Source organism: Prionailurus viverrinus, chromosome C2 (genome assembly GCF_022837055.1).
Source record: "Prionailurus viverrinus isolate Anna chromosome C2, UM_Priviv_1.0, whole genome shotgun sequence".
Lineage (NCBI taxonomy): Eukaryota > Metazoa > Chordata > Mammalia > Carnivora > Felidae > Prionailurus > Prionailurus viverrinus.
The window spans coordinates 69,767,362-69,791,101 of NC_062569.1; the positions used below are offsets into that span (position 1 = coordinate 69,767,362).

Sequence of the window (23,740 nt, forward strand, 5' to 3'; positions counted from 1 at the left end):
CAAGTCAGGCACGGAGTTTACTTAAAAAATAATTTTAGAAAGATGCTAAAATATCATCTTTACTATCAGATTAGGGAAGATCAAAACATTTGGCAACACTATGTTGGCAAGAGTGTGGGCAAAGAGACTCGAGCTGGGAGCAGGAGTATAAACTGGGACAGCCTCTGTGAAGTCCGTCTGGCAGTAGTTATCCTACGTGCAAACATACACATCCTTTGATCCAGCAGTTCCACTTCTTGTGATTTATCATCAGATATCCTTGCATGCATACACAATGATAAATGTACCAAGGTGACTCACTGCAACACTGTTTGTAACAGCAACAGTCTTAAGAACCTGAATATCCATCAACTAGGAGAACCAGCTCAATTATGGTATATCCATACAGGGGCGCCTGGGTGGCTCAGTCAGTTGAGCATCCAACTTCAGCTCAGGTCATGATCTGAGTTCCTAAGTTCAAGCCCCACATCGGGCTCTGTGCTGACAGCTCAGAGCCTGGAACCTGCTTCAGATTCTGTGTCTCCCTCTCTCTCTGCCCCTCCCCCACTCACACTCTTGTCTCTCTTCCTCAAAATTAAATAAACATTAAAAAAAAGATTTTAAAAAATTATGGTATATCCATACAATAAAATACCTTGCCACCATTTTAAAACAAGCAGGGGTCGGGGGGGAGGAAGGCTCTTTATGTGTTGACTTAAAATACACAGTAACTAGTAAGAAAAAAGAAAAAAAAAAGGAAGAACAGAGTGACTGGTATCCTACCATTTGTGTTTAAAACAATATTGAGAAGAGGGTATGAAGTAAATACTTACTGGCTTTCTACATATCATACAGTATTTCTCTGGAAAGACACAGAGGAAACTAGTAACACTGATTGACTCCAGGAAAGTAACTGAATAGTTTGGGGGACTGGGGGAACAAAAGGAGAAAAAATACTTTTGACTTTTTTTTAACAATGTGAATGTATTACCTAGTCAAATCATCTTTGAAGCAGTTATCAGCTTCACTTCCCATGTATCAATCACTTGTTATACACACAAAGACATACTTGTATAAAAGTGCAAAATGTATAATGATCATAGATTCTCCCAAAAAAGTACCTAAATTTGGATTCAAGTTATTTTGTTGTTATATTTTTAATCCTTAAAAACTATCAACAGTCTGGGGAGCGTGGGTGGCGCAGTCGGTTAAGCGTCTAGCTTCAGCTCAGGTCACGATCTCACTGCTCATGTGTTCGAGTCCCGAGACAGCTCAGAGCCTGGAGCCTGCTTCAGATTCTGTGTCTCCCCCTCTCTGCCCCTCCTCCACTTGAGCGCTCTCTCTCTCTCAAAAATAATAAACATTAAAAAATTTAAAAAAAAAAACTTCTAAAAAGTATCAATAGTCTGAATTGAAGTGATTACAACTGAACAGTAAATATTCAGCACTTTGTCCAAGCCTGAAAAAGACATATACGTGTAAGACATAAACCTCGAAAAACATACCCAACTATCCCCATAACCAGTTACTCATCTTAAATTAAGCAATTAGCTTTTAATCATTCTGTCCCCTGACAATTTACTTTCCCTTATTAATTTTGGTATTCTTGAATCCCTGAAAGTCAAATGCATGTTTACATATGTATACATTATATATGTCCTTTAAAAAAATGAAAACTTCAGTTGTTAATGCAGTGATGATATTTACACTTTATTATTTTCTTGGATAATACTGATCATTAGTTGATAGAGAAAAAAATGGAGATTTACCACTTCAGTATGTTCAAACATCAGTAAGGACTGAATCCTATGGATAGTAATTTCCTTAAAGACTTTAAATCTAAAGTTATACCTTGTATAATCATCAGTCTAAAGAAAAAATAATTACATCCACTCTACAACCAAAACATAGCTAAATCTCTAAATCTTAACTATTCATGCTTTAAAAAAAAAACGCTATTTTGATGTGTTCAAATTAAGTTATAAAAAAAAAAATCAAATTCACCTTTCGGTTACATTTCTCCAAGAAATATCATTAAAGAGCCAAACCTAAAGAGTCGTGCACATATGCTAAATAAACAACTGTAACAGAACAATTCTCCCACATTAACACATCTTGGAAACTACACACTGCACGTACGCTAGCCAGCACCACCGTAAAACCAGGAGCTATTGTAACTGGATGTCAACAGAGAAAGACACACATTTCCAGTAATGGAGTGAGCATACAATTTTTCAGCTGTATTTGCATATATGTTTCCAAAAACTAATCCCGGCCCTTTCCTCACTAGTCAAAAAAGCCAGCAGCTCTAAAAGATGTAAGAGACTAAGATCAAGATTGCGAATGAGCGATGAACAGAAAGATCAGGAGGTGTAAGTATCCAGTGACCACCTCCTCAAATCCCTCCCCCTATCACTTCCCTTCATTCTCTTTGACAGCCCAGTGAATGCCAAGTGTGGTCACCAAACCAGCAATATCAGCATCAGTATCACCTAGGAATCTACTGGGAATGCAAATTCTCAGGCTCCAACTCAGATCTAATGAATCAGAAGCTCTGGGGGTGGAGTTGAGCAATCTTAAAACATGTTAGGGGGCGCCTGGGTGGCGCAGTCGGTTAAGCGTCCGACTTCAGCCAGGTCACGATCTCGCGGTCCGTGAGTTCGAGCCCCGCGTCGGGCTCTGGGCTGATGGCTCAGAGCCTGGAGCCTGTTTCCGATTCTGTGTCTCCCTCTCTCTCTGCCCCTCCCCCGTTCATGCTCTGTCTCTCTCTGTCCCAAAAATAAATTAAAAAAAAAAAAAAAAAAAACATGTTAATAAGCTCTCCTGGTGATCCACATAAAGTCTGAGAACCACAGTCACAGTTCTTAATTAAGACTTTCACTTCTCAACTCTGTCGTAGCAATAGCCTCTTGGAAGTCAACATACCCTCCAAGGTGCTGTCAGGATGGCTTGATTACATTACCTTCCAACTCAAATTCCTTCAAAAGGTCCCTCAACTCTCCAAAGCCTTAGCTTACCCACAAGACTCTCATGATATTGATCCTGCCACCACTTCCTCCCATCCCCTCCACCACCACCCCGCATAGTCAGGTGTTTACCTATAGATCTAATTCATAAATTATCAACCCTAGTAGTCTTTTCACTGCTATTCCTCTTCATGGAATGGCTTCCCTTCTTCCTACCTTTCCTCTACCTCCCCACTCAACCCCCTATGTAGCTAAGATGTAGTCATTTTTCAAGACTCGCTCTATACTCTACCTGGCCCAACAGTGGGTTAAGTACTCCCTCCCATATGCTCCTTTAAAAACCTGTGTAATCTTTTTTTTTTTAATTTTTTTTTCAACGTTTATTTATTTTTGGGACAGAGAGAGACAGAGCATGAACGGGGGAGGGGCAGAGAGAGAGGGAGACACAGAATCGGAAACAGGCTCCAGGCTCCAAGCCATCAGCCCAGAGCCTGACGCAGGGCTCGAACTCACGGAGCACGAGATCGTGACCTGGCTGAAGTCGGACGCTTAACCGACTGCACCACCCAGGCGCCCCCAAAAAAACCTGTGTAATCTTGATTGAGTTCTTATTATTCCCTGTTGACCTGTGCACAGTACTTGGCATATAATAAGCACTCAATAAAGTATGTTGGGAGTGAGGAGAAATCTGTCTTTCTTATATGTATCGAGACTCCTTGGTATCAAAAGTTCTTCTTATGTGTTTAAGAATGCTGACACATACACACCTTTAAAAGTTTGCTAAATGAATACATGGGGTTCAGAATCCTTAAGAAATTTTTGTTGCAGAACCACAAGCCAATATGGATACTTTGTAAAATACGAAGACATTACTACCAGGGCGCCTGGGTGACCCAGTCGGTTAAGCATCTGACTTCAGCTCAAGTCATGATCTCACAGTTTGTGAGTTCAAGCACCACGTCAGGCTCTGTGGTGACAGCTCAGAGCCTGAAGCCTATTCAGAGTCTGTGTTTCCCTGTCTCTCTGCTCTTCTCCCGCTCACGCTCTCTCTCTCGCTCTCTCTCACAAATAAACATTAAAAAAAATTTTTTAAGACGTTACTTTCCATACTAGAAAAAAATGTTGTTGTGATTTTAATAACAGGAAGCCAGGGCTTCTTGGAGAAGTGGCTTATGCCAAGGCTAGGAGAGGGAACGTGCAAGAGGAGTCTGGAGCATTCTGTGTATCAGAAAGAACATGATTACAAATACACAGGATGGGTCATGTCAGAAGGACACAAGAGCCTGAATGAGCTCCCAGTGGCCAATGGTGGAACACCCTGAGCAAGAACAAAATAAAAATCCACAAGTCCACAATTAACACAAATAATTGAAAAATTAAATGAAGGAAAGAAACAAATCTGCATGGAAAAAAGTTCAATTAATACATGTAGAAGACATGAAGGAACTAGAAAATCCCCATTAGACCACCACCACAGTGATCACTACTGCAAACAAGATCCCACTAATGAATGCTAAAATTACTGAGTGAAACCTACACAGCCTCAGAGTATCTCCCCGAAGTATTTTTTTACGATTTTTTAAAAAGTTTATTTATTTGAGAGTGCGCATAAGAACACGTGCAAATGCGTACACACACACACACACACACACACACACACACCCAGGGAGAGGGGCAGAGAGAGAGAAACAGAGAGAATCCTTAGGGGGCTGAGCAGTGAGATCATGACCAGAGTTGAAATCAAGGGTCAAATGCTTAACTGACTGAGCCACCCAGACATCCCTCCCCAAAATTTCTTATTACTGTAGTAACTTTAACATATGTCCACAAACTCTCGGATACATTTCCATCTAGGAGATGGAACTTAATGTCCCTCCCTTGAATGAGGGTTGAAATTATTGACTCACTTCTAATGAAAAGAATATGGAAAATGGAAAAAGTAATTTCATAGTAAAGGAATCTACCAGACACGACTTAAATAAGGGATGAAGATTAACACCACCAGTACTAATTGACAGTATTATTGTATGTAAATATTGGTATGTACCCTTGGATGCTATGAGACAGGGACCTACATCACCTGTGCGGCATTATTCTGCAAGTATCCATAACTTCAGTCCATCATTAAAAATATACAAACCAGTATTCTTCAAGGTCATGAAAAACAAGAAAGATTGATGAACTGTCATAGATCAGAGGAGATTAATGAAACAACTAAATGCAATATGGGATCCTGGATTGGATACTGAAGAGAAAAAACATTAATGGGAAAAGTTGGGAATATCCAAATAAAGTTTGTAGTTTAGTTTAATATTATACCAATGTTAATTTCTTAAATTTGCTAATAAATGTACCATATGTAATCTTATTATGTAAGATTTTAGGAGTGAAGGGTACACACAGCAATTTTGTACTATCTTTGCAACTCTTCCATAAATCTAAAATTATTTTAAAATAGCTAATTTTTTGAAAAACTATTTATGTAATTTTAACTAAACAGTACTTTAGATCAGCTTTCTAAAGTTACCAAACCAAGATTCTTATGACTTTTATATTAACATAAAATCCTTAGGAAAGTTTTTATATATCAAGTGATTATGAAATAAAGTGATTAACCTAAAACTCCATAAAAATTACACCCAATAAACTAGTTACACTATAACAATCCATTTTTCTTGTGACTATTCTCAAATAAGCATCTAATTTAATTACCATTTGGTTAAGATATCATGACAAGGGGATTTCCCATTCCCATGCAGCAATTTCCCCCTCCTTGTGTTGCCCTCAAGCTTTTGTCCATTAGCTATTTGGATTGTCAAATTAATTCCCCATCTCCACAGACCCCCGTTCTTCATACCCCAGTTCTCCACAAGAGGAGGAGCAAGCCAGAGAGAAAAAAATTTGGATGCTTAGCTCTTTTTACTCTCTCCTGAATTTCCAAATGCTTCCTTTCAGAATTCACAAATGCAGTCCAGTTTTCAATACTCTCGGAATTATGTGGTGTCATTCTCACCCATCATACTAGCAGGTCAACTTTCTCCCAACCAGAGCTCAGCCCCTTTCCCTCTCAAACCATCATCTCACCCTTCATGCTCTACATCATCTGAGGCTGAAACATAATTCTGCTGTTCTCCTTAAAGTCCTTCACAAGTTTCCTGTCACAGAAGAAATGTCCAAACCCCTTAACACAGCAAACATGTCACTTAATGATACGACCCCTGCTTGCCTTTCCTGTTTGTTCTCACCACTCTACGAGTTACAAACCATATGCTACACATAAACAAAACTTTTCCAGAAAAAAAACAACTTGTTGGCATCTTTAATGCCCCCCTGTCATACCACTCACATATCTGTTTTTTGCTGTAAATTTTTTAAAAATTTTTTTAATGTTTATTTATTTTTGAGAAAGAGAGAGAGAGAGAGGGAGACAGACAGACAGAGCGTGAACAGGGGAGGAGCATATAGGGAGACAGAATCAGAAGTAGGCTCCAGGCTCTGAGCTGTCAGCACAGAGCCCAACACAGGGCTCAAACTCACAAACCGTGAGATCATGACCTGAGCTGAAGCCCAGACATTTAACCGACTAAGCCACCCAGGTGCCCCTCGCTGTAAATTTTTTTTAACATACACAGCTTCTCAATTAGTAGTTAATATGGGCGACACTTGAAATGTATTTCAGTAGTTAAAAAAATTACTCAAAATATAGCATTTTCTCATTGTACTTCAGAGACGTGTATCTTTAGTACAATTTCAAAAATGTACAGCACACAAAGATAAAACCTAAATTGCTAAAAAATTTACTGACTGGAACATTCAGAAATCATACAATTAAAATAAGGGCATTAAAGAAAAAAACTGTCGTAAACATGTTTGTTGCTATTCCTTTTAGTTTTCACTACAGTGAAATGGGATGTAACAAATGCACCTGAACTCTGATTAATGGATAAAAACAGACGTTTTTTCTTCAGATATCTAAAAAATATTTTCTCTGAGAATAATCTGTTCAAAACTGAGAAGACATCAGAGAAATGTAAATGTTATTAGAAAAATCCAATTCAGGGGCGCCTGGGTGGCGCAGTCGGTTAAGCGTCCGACTTCAGCCAGGTCACGATCTCGCGGTCCGGGAGTTCGAGCCCCGCGTCCGGCTCTGGGCTGATGGCTCAGAGCCTGGAGCCTGTTTCCGATTCTGTGTCTCCTCTCTCTCTGCCCCTCCCCCATTCATGCTCTGTCTCTCTCTGTCCCAAAAATAAATAAACGTTGAAAAAAAAAAAAAGAAAAATCCAATTCAGGTAATAACTAACCTGAAAAAATCAGCACTGTACATTTCCCATTTGACTGAACACTAACTTAATTTTTATTTTTGAACGTTTGTTTTTCAGTGAGAGAGAGAGAACTGGACACACGAGCAGGGGAGGGACAGAGAGAAGGAGGCAGAAGATCAGAAGCAGGCTCTGCGCTGACAGCAGAGAACCTAACGCAGGGCTCGAACTCACAAACCAGGAAATCACGATCTGAGCCAACGTCGGAGGCTTAACCGATTGAGCCACCCAGTCCCCTAACTTAATTTTTAAATTATATGTGCAATCATAGGATCAAAGAATATTAGATGCAGAAGAGACTTCAGAGACCCAGTTCAATGTTCTCAAGATGAAGCAACTGAAGTCCACAAAAATTAATTTCTATTAGGTCACAAAAAAGCTTTGTTTACAAGGCTAACGATTTTTATTTTAAGTGAACTGATGAAGTATTGCTCAAAATAACTTCAGAATATACAACTCATTAATTTTGCTATATGCTAAATTTGAATATCTGGTTAGGACAAACAAGGGTAGTTATCTTCTTCAAGGTTTAAAATATCCCCTAAATATATATAATTAACCCGTTGATAATTTTCTAATGCTTGCCCTCAAATTTAGGCTTCCGTTACCTGTAAAATTAGCAGAAATAATGTGAAAAACAAAACCAAAATAAATAACATCAATTTTTTTTTAGTATGTAACTCGTTTTGAGAAGATAAATTCATTTGAATACCCATATTAGTTATAGACAGCGTACATAAAATTATAAATACTACCACATGAGGAATCCCAACTTTTCATTTTAAAAAACAACACATATTTAAAACATTGAGAACAACAAAATATATGCCAGTTCTGGTTGAAAGAGAATTTTATGGGGACAGTCCATCACGGATTAAATGCACAACCTTCCCAACTATAAATGGATGCACATTTTGGTGTGGGGGGGAGGGGAAGAGAGGCTGCCTGTCCAGCGGCTCCCTGGTACTCAAATGTCATTCCCACTGCTCTACTGGAAAGTGGCAGCCATAGTTTCTAAATGGCCTCTGGCCATGATGGGCACCTTCCCAAACCAAGCTCATCACTACTTCAAGATCTTTCCTGATGAGATAAATAGGTAGTCCCTCCTCTACAGCAGGGGAAAACAACGGATAAAAACTCTGGCACTGACAAGTTAAATTTTCCACCATGTGAAGAAAGTTAATCTTCTCAAAGAATGAAACTAACCTACCAGAACACACACACACACACACACACACACACACACACACACACACACACACATATATTCTTTCTGTCAACAGAGATTTCTGTTGATATTCAAATGGCTCTAGTTCTTGCTGTGCCTAAAGCCTTGCAGACCCCATGCTCTTCCCACAGTTCAATCCATTTTGGGATTCTATTGCCAAGGAATCCCTCTCTTTGGCTTAAGCTAACTTGAACTATCTATTGTATACCTATGAGTTCTAATTCATATACCAACTTGGTGAAGTTAGCCTAGATTAATCGCAACAGAATAGCACAGGTAAATAGAATTAAAAGCAAATTACAGAATCTCTTTAACCTGTAAAAAACATAAATAGGAATATCTAGCTCTCATCACATAACTTGAATGAAATATGTATTTTAACTTAAAACGAAAGTGTTAACTTCTTAAAATCTAACATTTTATGGTAACAGAAGCACATATTCAAATTTGCTCATCAATTATCCATTTACCTGTTTTTTCCAGATTGATTCAAATACCATCTGTAGTAGTTCCTCCAAGAAAAGCATACAGCACTCACATATACGTCCCTGGGATTCCAAACAGTAAATGCAATAAGCCTCTTTTGACCCTCCCCTAAATGCTGATTTTTAATGAATTATTTCCAGTATTCTACTGTAAGGAGGAAACAAGTTAAAGCTATCAGCTGGTTACAAAAGCATTTCTGAGCAAACAATTCACTCAAATATTTACTGAACACCTACCAGTCCTGTTTTGTCCTGGAGTGACAAGACAGAACCCATCCCTGTTCTCATGGAGTGTAAATTCCAGAGGTGAATAAAACAAACAAAAAGAAACAATGATCAAAGCTATTTCAGAGAGACTAAATGTTATGAGGAAAATACGAGGGTCCTGCAACTGGAAAAGGCTAAGGAGTGAGCAGCTATTTCAGTGTGACCTCTCAGGTGGTGGCACTGGAAGTGAAATCTGAATGACATAAAAAAATTAGCCATATGACAATCTCAGGGCAAAGCCTGAGGCAGAGAGCAAAGCACTTAAGGCACTGAGACAGGAACAAGCTTGTTCAGTGAGAATGGAGCTGGTATGTCTGGGCACAGTGAACGAGGGGAAGACGGGCAATGTGAAACAGGAGAAGGTTTGTGAGGTGGTCACAGAGCAGATTATGTGGTGGGGGGTTCCTGACAAGCTAAGGAAGGACTTTTGGATTTCACCCTGAGTGTGAAGAAAAACCGACAGGATAGGGAATAGGGAAGAAAACGGACATTTAGTGAGCATCTTTCATAGTGCCAAAGTAAACAGCATATAAGAATGTTTCCACCATGTATGCTATAAAACAACAGATGCATTTGTGTAAATTATATTGTATGCACTTATACTTATCAAAGGTCATTAGTATGCTGTTACAATAAAAAAAAAAAAAAAGTCACTTTTCCTGTTACTACCAGTTCTCACTTGTAGGAAATCACCTCTACATTGATTTGTCAGACCAAATGAACCAACCAATATTATCTACTACAGAACATACATGAGTCATCTAGAATAAAATGCAAGAAGGGCAAACGAGACTAGATGAAATAAAGACAGTAAGCTATTCATGAGTATAGGACTCAAAAACAGGCAACAAAGCAAGTAGAGAAGCACCAAATTAGAAAACATACCCACATTCAAGAAGCAGAGGGTCCATGGATACAAAAGATTGTTATCTACTTAAACAAAAAATACTCTCCTACAGATGAGTAGACAAAGGGTAAAAAACACAAAAGCTTCTAAAGTAAATTCTCGGGGCGCCTGGGTGGCGCAGTCAGTTAGGCGTCCGACTTCAGCCAGGTCACAATCTCGCGGTCCGTGAGTTCGAGCCCCGCGTCAGGCTCTGGGCTGATGGCTCAGAGCCTGGAGCCTGTTTCCGATTCTGTGTCTCCCTCTCTCTCTGCCCCTCCCCCGTTCATGCTCTGTCTCTCTCTGTCCCAAAAATAAATAAACGTTGAAAATAAAAAAAATTTAAAGTAATTCTCTGTTCTTTTCATTTCAAAATACCTTGCCTGTTTCAACAACATTCAGAGAAAAGTAAAAATACTATCTTTTAAATGCACCACCCTTGGTAACTTTTTAAATCTGCTGATGAATTTTTAAAACATTTATAAATACAAATACTTATTAAAATATCACTGAAATACTGTGTCAAGCATTGTACCTACCAGATGCTAAGGATAAAGATGGGTGAAACACAACTGTTCCCAAAGAAGGCTTTTGCCTAGTGAGACAGGACTCAACACGTAACTCAAAGGGAGATCTGTGCTAGAAGCAGATGATTAGTGGTCACAGGCCAGGACGTCAACTTAAGACTGTCACAGAAAGAAGCTTAACCTTCAATCTGATGGTGTAACTTCATTCAGCCAAAATGTTGTGGTATGTCAGTTTTTAAACACTATAAGACAATCTATACAAACTTCTTCTCTAATGAAATAGAAAAATCTTACTATAATGGTTATTATTTTGTTACTATTCTTTATGAAAAGCAGTCAGGGTTCTTAATCCAGAGATGTTGGCAGATTAATCCTCCCAAAAATCTTATATTCACATTTATTAGCAATCAAATGTCTTTATTCTTCGTATCTTACTTTGAATGCACACTTTGGGGGATTAGAACTTCAGAATCCTAATAGAGCCTCAGAAAACTACCTAAAGAAATCAGCACCAATAAATGTGACTTACCTATGCTCTATCATTCACAACGACAATTTGATTCTAATTTTTAGTACTGACTCTAAATCCATAAAACTTAGAGAATTATAATTCTACACTACTTTAAACCAGTATTTTTTAAATTTGGTAAATAAAATCATTTTCAATTCATAAATTTATAGAAGCATGTTTTTAAATGAAAGATTATAGAAAATGCCTATACTAGCTATTAAAGCAAAACTTCAGTATTTTTGCACATATACATATCCTGTTATGTCTTATATATTTCTCAGTGAAAGTCCAAGTCTGCATAACATGCAACATGCATATTTGAAATAACTGATCCATACAAGCAACATCCACTGGGGAGCCAGAGAGGAGTGTTTCATTTCCCAGAGAACAGCAAAGGAGTGGAGAGTCCATTCCAGAAAGTAAAAAGACTATTTTTTTTTAAGAAAAGCAGTAACTTTTTTTTTCTCGAAGTATCAAGAGGTAACCAAAAATATTTAAAAATTACTGTAAAACAACATATACGGATGCCTGGGTGGCTCGATCAGTTGAGCATCCAACTCTTGGTTTCAGCTCAGGTCATGATCACACAATTCTGTGAGTTCAAGCGCCATATTGGGCTCTGCACTGACAGCACAGAGCCTGCTGCTTGGTATTCTCTCTCCCTCTCTCTCTACCCTTTCCCCACTGTGCTCTCTCCAAATAAATAAACTCAAAATATATATATGTACTAGATACATAACAAAGGCACACAGTACACATTCTCTTTTTATTTTTTTAAGTTTTATTTTTATTTAAGCAATCTCTACACCCAACATCAAGACCCTCACATCAAGATTCACATGCTCCTCTGACTGAGCCAGCCAGGCGCCCCCAAGTTCTCATTTTAGAGTGAGCAACATGGGAATGCAAGCTGGTGCAGTCACTCTGGAAAACAGTATGGAGGTTCCTCAAAAAACTAAAAATAGAACTACCCTACAACCCAGCAGTTGCACTACTAGGCATTTATCCACGGGATACAGGTGCGCTGTTTCGAAGGGACACCTGCACCCCCATGTTTATAGCAGCACTATCCACAATAGCCAAAGTATGGAAAGAGCCCAAATGTCCACCGATGGATGAATGGATAAAGAAGATGTGGTGTGTATACACACACACACACACACACACACACACACACATACACACACACAAAATGGAGCATTACTTGGCAATCAAAAAGAATGAAATCTTGCCATTTGCAACTACATGGATGGAACTGGAGGGTATTACGCTAAGTGAAATTAGTCAAAGACAAAAATAATATGACTTCACTCATATGAGGACTTTGAGAGACAAAACAGATGAACATAAAGGAAGGGAAACAAAAATAATATAAAAACAGGGACGGGGACAAAACAGAGGAGACTCATAAATATGGAGAACAAACTGAGGGTTCCTGGAGGGGTTGTGGGAGGGGGGGGATGAGCTAAATGGGTAAGGGGCACTAAGGAATCTACTCCTGAAATCATTGTCGCACTATATGCTAACTAATTTGGATGTAAATTTAAAAAATAAAAAATAAAATTATATATAAATAAAATAGCTTCCAGATTAAAAAAAGAAAAAGAAGAGTGAGCAACAAAAGCTCAGTCACAAAATACAGAACTGGGAATTCTGGCCATCCAGTTCTCTGCAGTTGCCACAAGAAGCCCTGACAGGTTTACAAGGGGGAGTGTCACTTTTCTGCCTCTCTCTACAGCTGTTACTGCTGCACTTAACAAAGCCACCAAGTAGTAGCAAGCATTACTTCCCATGTGCCAGGCCCTATGGTAACTGCTTTACACATATTCACACTTGAATCCTCACAAGTGCTCTATGACGCATGTATTAATTACTCCTTATTTCCATTTTTCAGAGTGGAAACTGGAATTATCTAATTTTCCAGAGCCATACAACTAATAAGTAGGGGTGACAAACCAGCCATGCCGGACTCCAGACAACCGAGCTCTTCGCCACAGCAACATACTACAGTAAGAGTTAACTGCCTAAGATCAGACACTTACCCTGCCTAGCAATCTTATCACTAAAGAGAGAAGCACTGCTCCCAGGGAAGCAGGTCACACTGTCAAGTCACAGTGAAGCAGAATTAAAGGCACAAAAACAGATGCTACCTTTCTCTGAGACTTTCCAGCTTAAGTTGAAAATGAGGAGCACAACTAGAACACCCTTTAGAATAAACTAAACATTCAATGAACAATTACAAGTGACGCCAACTTATACATACATGTAAATTCCCAAGTCAGGGATTGTGTAGTATCAAAACCCAGTTCCACAAATCCCATTATACCAAAAACTATCACAATTATTAAAAATCAACCACTAAACTATGAGAAATACAATTTTCACCTGATTTCCAAACCCTTGGCAAAACACCTTTGAAATCAGACAACACCTACATACATCTGTACAGCCAGTATCTCCTTCTAATATTTGCACTGAATTTCTAATTATCGACCTTGGATAGGACTTGAAAATCACCAAGTCACTATTACTAAATAGTTCAAGTGGTCTGCTGACCCAATCATGGAACAGACCAACACTTTTTAATCATACTCAGTGGCTCTAATTTTCACAACAAATCTGACAAATTAAGTGTTTGCAGAAATATACACAATTCCAGCTCTTCAAGAACTGTCTGAGAAGCATAGGAAAAATTAAGTTTTCTCTCTTCTTCTGACTGTCCAAATTGAAAGAAATAGAAAGATTAAGAATTCTTAACCGGATGCCTTGATTTTTCACAATCAATACTTTTTTTAAAATGGTAATACTGACATAGCAAGATTCAAACAGTTCAAAAGGTTATACATGAAAATAAGTTTCTCCCACATCTGACCACATGATCTCCCCATCCCAACCTCACCCCCTAAAATCACTGTTACTAGTCTCTTGTGTATCTTTCTGTAGTCATCCTAAACACGTAAAACAAACATACATACACACAACTCATACACTCTCCCATCATGTCTGTGTCCTCCTCACTGCCCTTCTCCCCTTTTGCAAGCTAAAATGGCAGCAGACTACAACATCCTCTGCCTGTTTTTTCACTTAAATGTATCTTTGAGAACCTATAAATACTAACAAGAAAGTTATAAACATTAATTCTAAACAAATCTGTAAAGGAACACTTCACACAAAACAACTCTCAACAGATGTTAAAACTGGTGACCTCTGCTAGCAGGATAAAAGGAAAGCCAAGGTCAAAGAAGTAATCCCCCAACCTTGAGAGCCTGTTAGTTCTCACAGAATAGGAAAACTACTTCCCTGACACAGTTAACAGACTGCAATCCTAAACTCAGTCTAGGATCTCACAAAGATACACTGTTTACTAAAGAAAACAGAGAAAGGTGATTTAAAGAAAACCCATTACTTTAGTGGGAGAAAACAAGTATAAAAGGTGCCTAAGAACTATACTAAAGCTACATATAGCATCTAAAAATTCACACATGTATGATAAATTCTATTCCATAAAAGAACAATTACACAGGGAAAAAAAGACATTAAGGAAATTCATTCATTATCTATTTCCATTACCTTATTTCAGAAACCCAAAGCAGATGACCCAATTGCCTTATACTGAAAGTTAATGACATCTGATAGCCAAAAAATAGAAATGGAACAAAATCAGTATACATTCTACCCAATTAGCTTGTTCAAATTAAGAGGAAAGCATAAAACACCTCTCACTAACCCATAAGCTGTATTCTACTAGCAGTTGAAGGTAACTAGCAAAATATACCATTACTATAAATTCTCTGGAGGTGTCTGCTTATGCTAATGCCAAATGCTTTCTATTATTCTATGTAAGGTTATAGATTTTTAGCCATTAAGCATATTTTCCATGTAGATCTCCCTCAAAAAAATTACATAAATGACAGAATCTCCAAATTTTAACACAGGAATTGACTATACAAGTATTGCTTGAAAGGATGAACTAGTTTTACATAACACTTCATTTGAACCTCTTCAGTTGCATTTCTAAAACCTAAATGATTTACCCTTGTAACTATGGCTTTGCAAAAAATGATAAAAATTTATTTGCTTAATACTGAATCCATATTAATATACTAGCCACCATTTAAGTGGATAACAGTAACAACAAAGCAGCAAACATCCACTTAACTGATTATCTATCTCATTACAAAGTCCTATCACACAATGTGCTGGAAAGGACACAATGAAAAAAAATGAAAGAAAAGGACTAATTACCACCTTTGAACTCGGACAAAATAGATATCAAGAAGTATCAAGATATCAAGAACTGGTATCTAGTTCCTAAAAAGTAAAAATTATTCACTACTTTTAAGGTATTTAAAATTTTTAACGTCTCATTAAAAAAAAAAAATGTTTGAGAGTCCAGAGTACAATTTTATATGAAAAAGAATTATTCTATTAAGAGACTGGAAGCACCATCTCTGACCCTTGCTTTCCATGTTCTCCTCTGTTCTACCACCTGAAAAAAACTTACAATTGCTTAAGAGGAAAACAGATGGCAAACTCCTCAGTTTAAACATTCACTACCTATTCTTCCTCATTCAAAGTATTCATCTCACATTCTTTAATCTGGATACTCTTTGTATATTTACTGAAATTTAATTGTTGGTCTTTCAACACGACCTATACAGTTTGTATTAATTCTAAATTACAATAAGCTCTTACAGGGGCGCATGGATGGATCAGTCAGTTAAGTGTCAACTTCAGCTCAGGTCATGATCTTGTGGTTTGAACCCCGCGTGGGGCTCTGTGCCTCCCTCTCTCTCTGCCCCTCCCCCACTGGTGCTCTGTCTCTCTCTCTCAAGAAATTAAAAAAATAAAAAAGTATAAGCTCTTAGAAAGCAGGGAGACAAGCAGCTCATTTTGTTTGATGCAAATAAAATCATGCTGAGAACCTCATATTTAAATATTAAAAAATTCAACAGGATATAATACCAAATTAGTTGCTTTAGAATAAATTACCCAGGTTGTGAAGAACTAATATGGCACCCAGCCTTACCATAAAAACCTACTGAAGAGACGGTTATGGTAACTTTCTTCTGGTAGACTGAACCCACCTACACCATAAAATAGACACACTCTACACTGAATGTTAATACCCTCACAGTAATGACTCAAATGAGACTCCAATGTGGTCAAGATGCTAAAAACACAATCTTATTTAGGCACACTACAGAGAAAATAATGAGCAAAAAAGCCAGAGAGGTTAAGAAAATAAAGTACAAAATCCTAAGTTTCATTATAACTGCCACAAATACACCCAAATAAAGCCAACTTAGGGTGACAGGATTCCCAACTAGACTAGGTTCCTCACCAAAATCATGGCTACAATTCCAAGACCAAGATTTTTTTCTCTTCCTTGTCAACACTGGTAGCATTAAAATTCAAATTAACAGTTAAGTGCTGCTACAGCACACCTCAACCTTGAAGGTCTAAGTCCAACAGAAGCTTTGGCCACATCAACAGTGGTATAGGACCCATCACCACTTATTTTACCATGGGCACTTGTAGAAAGAAACAATCCATTGTAATATGAAGATAATATGGTACAAAAATCAAAAATTCTGCTAATACCAGAAGAAAAAAAGCCCTTTCCTTCAAGAAATGTAACATGTAGTTGGGGCTAGGATAAACAAACCCATGAAATAATAATTATGGAGGTTGTGATAGTCATTAAACACGATGGTATCTCAGTGAAGAAATATCCTGAGTCGAGACAGCCAGAAACAGCTTCAGGGAAGGTGGACTGAAACTAGACTATAAAAAAGACAAAGGGAAGGACAAGCATGAGTGAAAAGCAGAAGAGTAACGTGTATGTCAAAACTGCAGTATCTGATAGGCAGGCCAGAATCACAGTTTGGGAGAAGAGAGGGAACTATAGCTGAATAGGTAAAATAGAGCCTTAAAAAGCCAGACTGAAGCTTATGAACCCTATCCAGTTGGCAAAGGGAAGCCATTATGGGTTCTCCACAGCAAAGGAACTGACATGATGAAATCGGTATTTTAAATAAATCACACTGCCAAGCAGTTACAGAACACAGAATGGAGAAGAAAGCCTGCTCAGAGCAACCCACTAGAAAATTAATGCAATAATCCAGACCTAAAACCATTCATTCAGTCTTTTCATTCATTCACTGTGAAGCAGTAGACTGCTAGCTAAGAACACTGGCCTAGAATCAGACACACGGGGCCTAAACCCCTCTGTGCGCCCCTTACTACTGAGCCTTGGCTTCCTCACTGTTAAAATCAAGGTATCAGCCACTCAGATTGTCCAAGTCCCTGTCAAAGCAGCTGTGTGGTCCTGACCCATAAATTCTATTAGCAGTTAACATCACTGCTGAATTAATAGTAAAAATGGGAAGTGAAAATAAGACAATGCTTAGAGATGTATCAGAGCAACAGAACTTCCAAGTAGAACTGTCTTGACAGCAGCTGAAAATATGGAACAAGAACACAGGTGAAAGGTCAAGGCTACAGAAAACAATGATCCACTTAAAGTCATCACTCCAATCTAAAAAGGAGATCCTAGGTACTTGCCAGATCCAGCCCTGAAAAACAAAATTCCTTTATTTAAAGAGTTGGAAAATGTTCCAAATGGTGGGAGATTTAAAAAGTCCAAGTAACAAAAGAACAGCAATAAAAGTCAGGCAAAACACCCAACACTGGGGGCGCCTCCATACCCCAAACATCCAGCTCTTGATTTCAGCTCAGGTCATGATACCAGGGTCATGAGATGGAGCCCCAAGTCCCCTTGTCGATGGCTGTGGAGACTGCTTAGGATTCTCTCCCTCCCTCTCTCTACCCCCTCCCTAACTTGGGTGCTCAGGCACACACCCTCATTCTCAAAAAAAAAAAAAAAAAAAAAAAAAAAAGACCCAGCACTAGCACTGTCACCATACAATGCTTGATATTGTTCCTAGTTTTAAAATCAAATCTAATTCAAGGTTAAGTCTTCAATCACAACTTCAAGAGCAAATACATTAAGTTTATTTCAAATATTTTACCCAGGAAACTCAGGAAATAAAACTACTAAATATTTTCTATGACACGGCCCCACTAAAAATAAAGAACAAATAAAATGTAATACAAAGAAGCAAACTTCAAATCCAAACCCAACATCATCATATTTAACAGCTTACATTTCCATGATACTTGTATGTCAAGTATTATTCTCAGCACCTTACACATACAATTCTCTCAATCTTTTCAACTCTAGAAGCTGACAGTCCACATCATGCAGAAGAGGAAACAAAAAGGGAGTCACTCCCCTTAAGGTTGCATAGGCAGTAAGGAATGGAGCTGGAGTTTGAACCCAGGCAGTTTGCCTCAAAGACCCCCGATGGAACACTATGCTACACAAAAGACTTAACGTGACATTCTTACACAAGTTTTGAGGAATACATACTCTGAGGATGAGGATAGTTAAACATACTCTTACTTGCTTTTCCTTCTTAATTTTAGGCATGGAACCATATTTTCTTTTTTCTACTGGCAGTACTTGGAAAGGCTACTTCACTGCTGTCGATCTTAAAGGTAGGAACCAGGGGCGCCTGGGTGGCGCAGTCGGTTAAGCGTCCGACTTCAGCCAGGTCACGATCTCGCGGTCTGTGAGTTCGAGCCCCGCATCAGGCTCTGTGCTGACGGCTTGGAACCCGGAGCCTGTTTCCGATTCTGTGTCTCCCTCTCTCTCTGCCCCTCCCCCGTTCATGCTCTGTCTCTCTCTGTCCCAAAAATAAATAAACATTGAAAAAAAAATTTAAAAAAAAAAAAGGTAGGAAACAGAGCAGTTGGCAAGAGGATTGCATCTTATTAAATGGTTCTAGAGAGTTAAAGACGATGTAGGTAGGACTCCTATGAATTTCATTTATCCATGCAATTACTTGACCCAGTTAATAGAGATGCCCAACTACAGAATTATAAACGCTAATTTTTTCCAAGGACATCTGACAAAACAGCTGGAAAAATCTGGCACAGCTACACTCATCCAGAACGAGCACAGACTAGGACTTAGACCTACATTAGAACCCTAATGCATCATTTGATCATTCTGTGGCCTAGGACAAGAGAATTAACTCTGCACCTCTGTTTCATCATCCACAGATCCAGTACTACCCACTTCATAAGATTAGCCTGAGGTATACATGACAGAGAAAGCACCTCACACCTTTCCTAGATCATAACCCAAGCAAAGTCTCTTTCCTCTGGCTCTTCATAACAGGGCAATTAATTGTACTCTTACAGAGTCTAATCCTGCAGGTGTTGGAGAGTAAACCTCTCCAGCATCAGCTTTTTTTTTTTTAATTCAAGTTTCTGTTGGTGATAGAACAGGCGATACCACCATGATGGTCTCCAAACTGGACCATACTCTTACTAACTCACTACTATACAGCCCTGGGTCCTAAACCCTCTATACTATGGGGATGTATAAATGGCTCTGTTAGCTGATTTTTTTTGTATTTCAGTGACAAACTACAAATGTTATTTGTGAAATAAGTCAAATTCGCATATACTAGAAAAATACAGTCCCACAGTGCCAATATTTCTGCCATCTCTCTCCCCTTAGTCACTCACATTCTTTACAATTCTTTTTTTTTCTAATTTTCTTTTTACATTTATTTATTTTTGAGAGACAGAGTGAGACAGAGCACAAGTGTAGGAGGTGTAGAAGAGGAGAGGACACAGAATCCGAAGCAGGCTCCAGGCTCCGAGCAAGCATTCAGCAACAGAGCCTGACACAGGGCTCGAACCCGTGAACTGTGAGATCATGACCTGAGTCGAAGTCGGTTGCTGACTGAGCCACCCAGGCACCCTTCCTCTCAATTCTTATATAAAAGACACAGGAATTGAGTAAACCCAACAAATTATTTCTACTAACTCCATCAAAATACATTAACTCAGAAATTCTTTGTAGTAATACTGTTGGAGTAAATCTTAGAACTCCTGTGTCAGCTACTCAGCTGACAAGGTTGTACTTAAACATCATCGCTATGTAGGAACAGATGTATTTATTCAACAGGTTGTCATTACAAAGGTTCATTAGTCACATCTCTTTTTATCAGTAACCCCTATATTTATATTAAGCTGTTGCCCTTTCTGCTTATTAGCTTGAAAGGCTCTCAGGAAGTAGTTACTTATTTTCCTGGTAGGCACGTATCATGATAATCATGATAAACCTTAATTAGATGTTGAAAACACAAGTAACAAAAAAATTCATGGACACACGTAAAACGTTATTAAAATGTCTAACACTTCTTTGAGACAACCAATGCAAAAATACAACCTCCACAAGGGGCCACTCCACATATACCACATCTCCCAAATTAATAACTGAAGTTGGTATATGCAAGAAAAGCATTTTATAAACTGATGGTGAGCTTTGCAACAATTTTTAAGTCATTAACAAGTCCATTAAGTTCTGTAACAGTAAGGGAAACTTTTTCCACTTACATATGGTTTTCATCCTCCATACAGTGTACCATTTTGCCCTATAGATCTCATTCTAACTATTCAAACAGCAAAAAAGAGTAGTTATTTGTGGATTTAATGGTTGTGGTTACATAGATCACACAATGCATTATAGCAACACAGGGGGAAAAAATCATATTCCAAACAGGCAGAAAAACCACAATTTCAGAGCAAAAAGTATAAACACACATCTCACGCCTAACCACTCGTGGGCATATTTTCTTTTTGCCACCCTTCCTTCACAGGTAAATGCTAACTATTTCTAGAACCCTCAATGATGATTTCTCAAGCTTGCTTGCCATGAACTCCCATGATACACCCCAACAAACACACTGTTTTCATGGAGACAAAGCTGCCCTATTTCCCTAGACTACAAACTTCTTAAAATGGTGAGAACATACAGTCCCAGGAAATAAGGATTACTAACAAACACCAATGTAGCACAGGTCTTATTTAACAAAAATGAAAATGAACTACAATGAGAAAGCCAAAAAGTCACTCACTGTATCTTCAATGTGTAATTACTATATTTTTTATAATTTGGTTTGGTAAGTAGATGAAAACACCAAAGGGGCCTTATACTATGCAATCTGATAAAGAAGTCTGGGAAAAATGGAGGAGAAAAACCATTACTTAATTACATGGGGGGAGGGGAGGTCAGGCAATTCAGACTAGAAATCACCCATCATTTCACCCACCACATTTTACTAACAAGCTTATTTAAATCAGCATAAGGTTCTTATATGGAAAACAAGGAAGCCAACAGTAAACTTCCCTAAGTCAACTGTAAATGACATACGTACTAAAACTCTTCACCTTGGTGCACAGTCCAAGATTCTAAGTAAACTCCAGACACTGAGAAAATCTAGCTTTTAACTAGGTCTCAGCACTTGTCATTTGTAATCATCAAATTATTTTAGAGAATGTTATGAGGTAACTTAGTAACAGGAGCATTCTTTAAGAGCCATTTCAACCGAAATTTTACATGAAACACCATTTTCACAACCTAAATTTAATCTCGGTTGCCACTGCAAAGTGATGCCTCTTTCGGCAAATTAGGAACTTCCAAAAATACTGAACATGTTAACACATGCATGGTTTCCCTCGAGCTGCCATTTAAGATTAATAATTTCACTTGAATAAAAGTCGGCTTCTGTTTAAAAAAAAAAATGACATCGGTTGCAAAGAGGAAGTTACCGAGAAACCACCCTCACAACGTGGCCTTTACACTGTCAGAAAATAATGTGACTTTGTGCCACCCAAAACTTACCAGGAAGCTGGCAATAACTTTGCCAATTCTACACTTCTGAACCCAACTTCAAAGAGGCTATAGCAAATACCTCCTTAAGACGATAAAAGGCACTAAGTTACAAATAAACACGTCCGGGAGTGCGGCCCCGCGGCCGCGCGCCCCTCCCCCTCCGGCGCCCCCGCCCGGGACGCGCGGCCCCAACAGCCGCCCGCAGCCCCCAGCACGCCAACCCGGGTCGCCGCGCCTGCACCGGGGACGCGCCTGGGGAGGGGAGCAGATTTCCATTGCTAACAGAATAACGTGCACCGAAAAGATCCCTCTCCTCTGCTAAAAATAGGCTATAAAAGAGTCGGCCTCATGATGGCTCCTTGATTCAATTTGCTGCAAATTCTTTCCTGAAAGCCTCCCCCCACATACACACACACACACACATACACACACACACACACACACACAAAAAGGGGGTGTAAATGCACGAAGGGTGGAAGCGGGGGAGAAGGCCGAGGCGCACATTTTCGGGGACAACAACATAATAAGGGTGAGGATCCCCGAGATCAGGAAAGGGTAGGGGGTGGGCAGGCACGTGAGCATTTCAAAGAAGCCTGAGAGGAAAAAGGGGGGATGGGGCACCCTAAATGCCTTCCCTGCCTTCCCCTCCCCCACCAAAACCCCAGCTCGCCAAAGGGCCAAGTTGAAAAATGCATGTTCCACTTGTGCCCATCCCCCCGCGGCCCAGCGCCCCCCAGCCGCCTCCGCCCGCGCCCCCCGCCCCGGCCCGCGGCCGCCCCCACCCCGGGGTCCGGCCCCCAGCGCTTACCTGGAAACGGTGGCCTCCGACGCCGCTCCCCCCTCCCGGGAATGGAGGCACAAGGAAATTCCCCTCCTCGCCGCCGCCGCCGCCTCCAACCACCCCCAAAATAACCCCTCCGGGGGGTGAGAGGCAATTATAACCCCGGCGAGCGGAGGGCGCGGGGGATGGGCGCCGGGCGGGCGGGGGCGGGGAGCGCGGCGCGGGTCCCCAGGTGGCGAGCGGAGGTGCTCCCGCCGCGGGGGGAGGGGCGGGGGCGCACGCGGCCGGCGGCGGGGGGAGGCGGCGCGCGGGGGAAGGGCGCGAGCGGGGAGAGGAATTGAGGCAGAAGGTAAAAGCTGTTACTAAGGGAAAGAGCCAAACGGTTCGGAGCAGCCAACGGCTCAGACACTCAACACTGGGGAGAGAGGAATGGGGACCAGCCAGGCACAAATGAGCTCGCGAGGCCCGCGGCGGCGGCGGCCGCGCAGCAAAACAAACCCGAGCGGCCTGCGCCGGGCGGGCGCGCGGGGGAGGGGCCGGCGGGGGAGGGGCGCCGCGGACTGGGGGGGGGCGGGGGAGGAGGCAGCGGCGGCGCGGCGGGGGGGCCTCCGCCGGCCTCGCTCCTCTCGCTCCCGCCCGCCCTGGCGGCGCTGGGGGCTGTACGAGTGCGGCGCAGTCTTTTAAAAATAAAGACCCGCAGGCGCTGAGAGGCGCCGCCGGGGCACTGGCCGCCCCGCCCCCACCGCCGCACGCTGTCGGGTGCGGGGCGGCCTGGGTGTTGGCCCGGCAGCCCGAGGCCCGGTGGGGGCGGGGAGGCTCGCGCCGCAGCCGGTGTGAAAACGCCGGTTAACTTTCCTGGGGAGGCCCCGCGGGACTACCGCGTGTTCGGGGGCAGCTTGTCCCCGTGGGCACCCCGGCTGCGCGGGGTGGCCGGCTGGGCACACCACGCGGTGGGCATGTGCAGGGGAGCGCGGCGCAGGCATCATATGGACATTTGTTTGTGAAAAGATCTGCACACACCTTTGTGTGCATAAATAC

General features: G+C 40.5%; 1 protein-coding gene across 9 annotated transcripts in view; it reads right to left on the minus strand.

Moving 5' to 3' along the window:
* The window catches only part of TBL1XR1 (TBL1X/Y related 1), a 179,177-nt gene extending 156,326 nt beyond the window's left edge, over positions 1–22,851 (minus strand). For 2 of the 9 annotated variants that reach the window (XM_047874447.1, XM_047874448.1), the window contains exon 1: positions 8,963–9,099. The gene's annotated coding sequence lies outside the window, so the exon portion shown is untranslated. Of the gene's footprint in view, positions 1–8,962; positions 9,100–21,930; positions 22,072–22,729 lie in introns of those variants that run through there. The other 7 variants (XM_047874452.1, XM_047874451.1, XM_047874449.1 and 4 more) reach the window with 7 other exon arrangements.
* Positions 22,852–23,740: the final 889 nt, after the last annotated feature.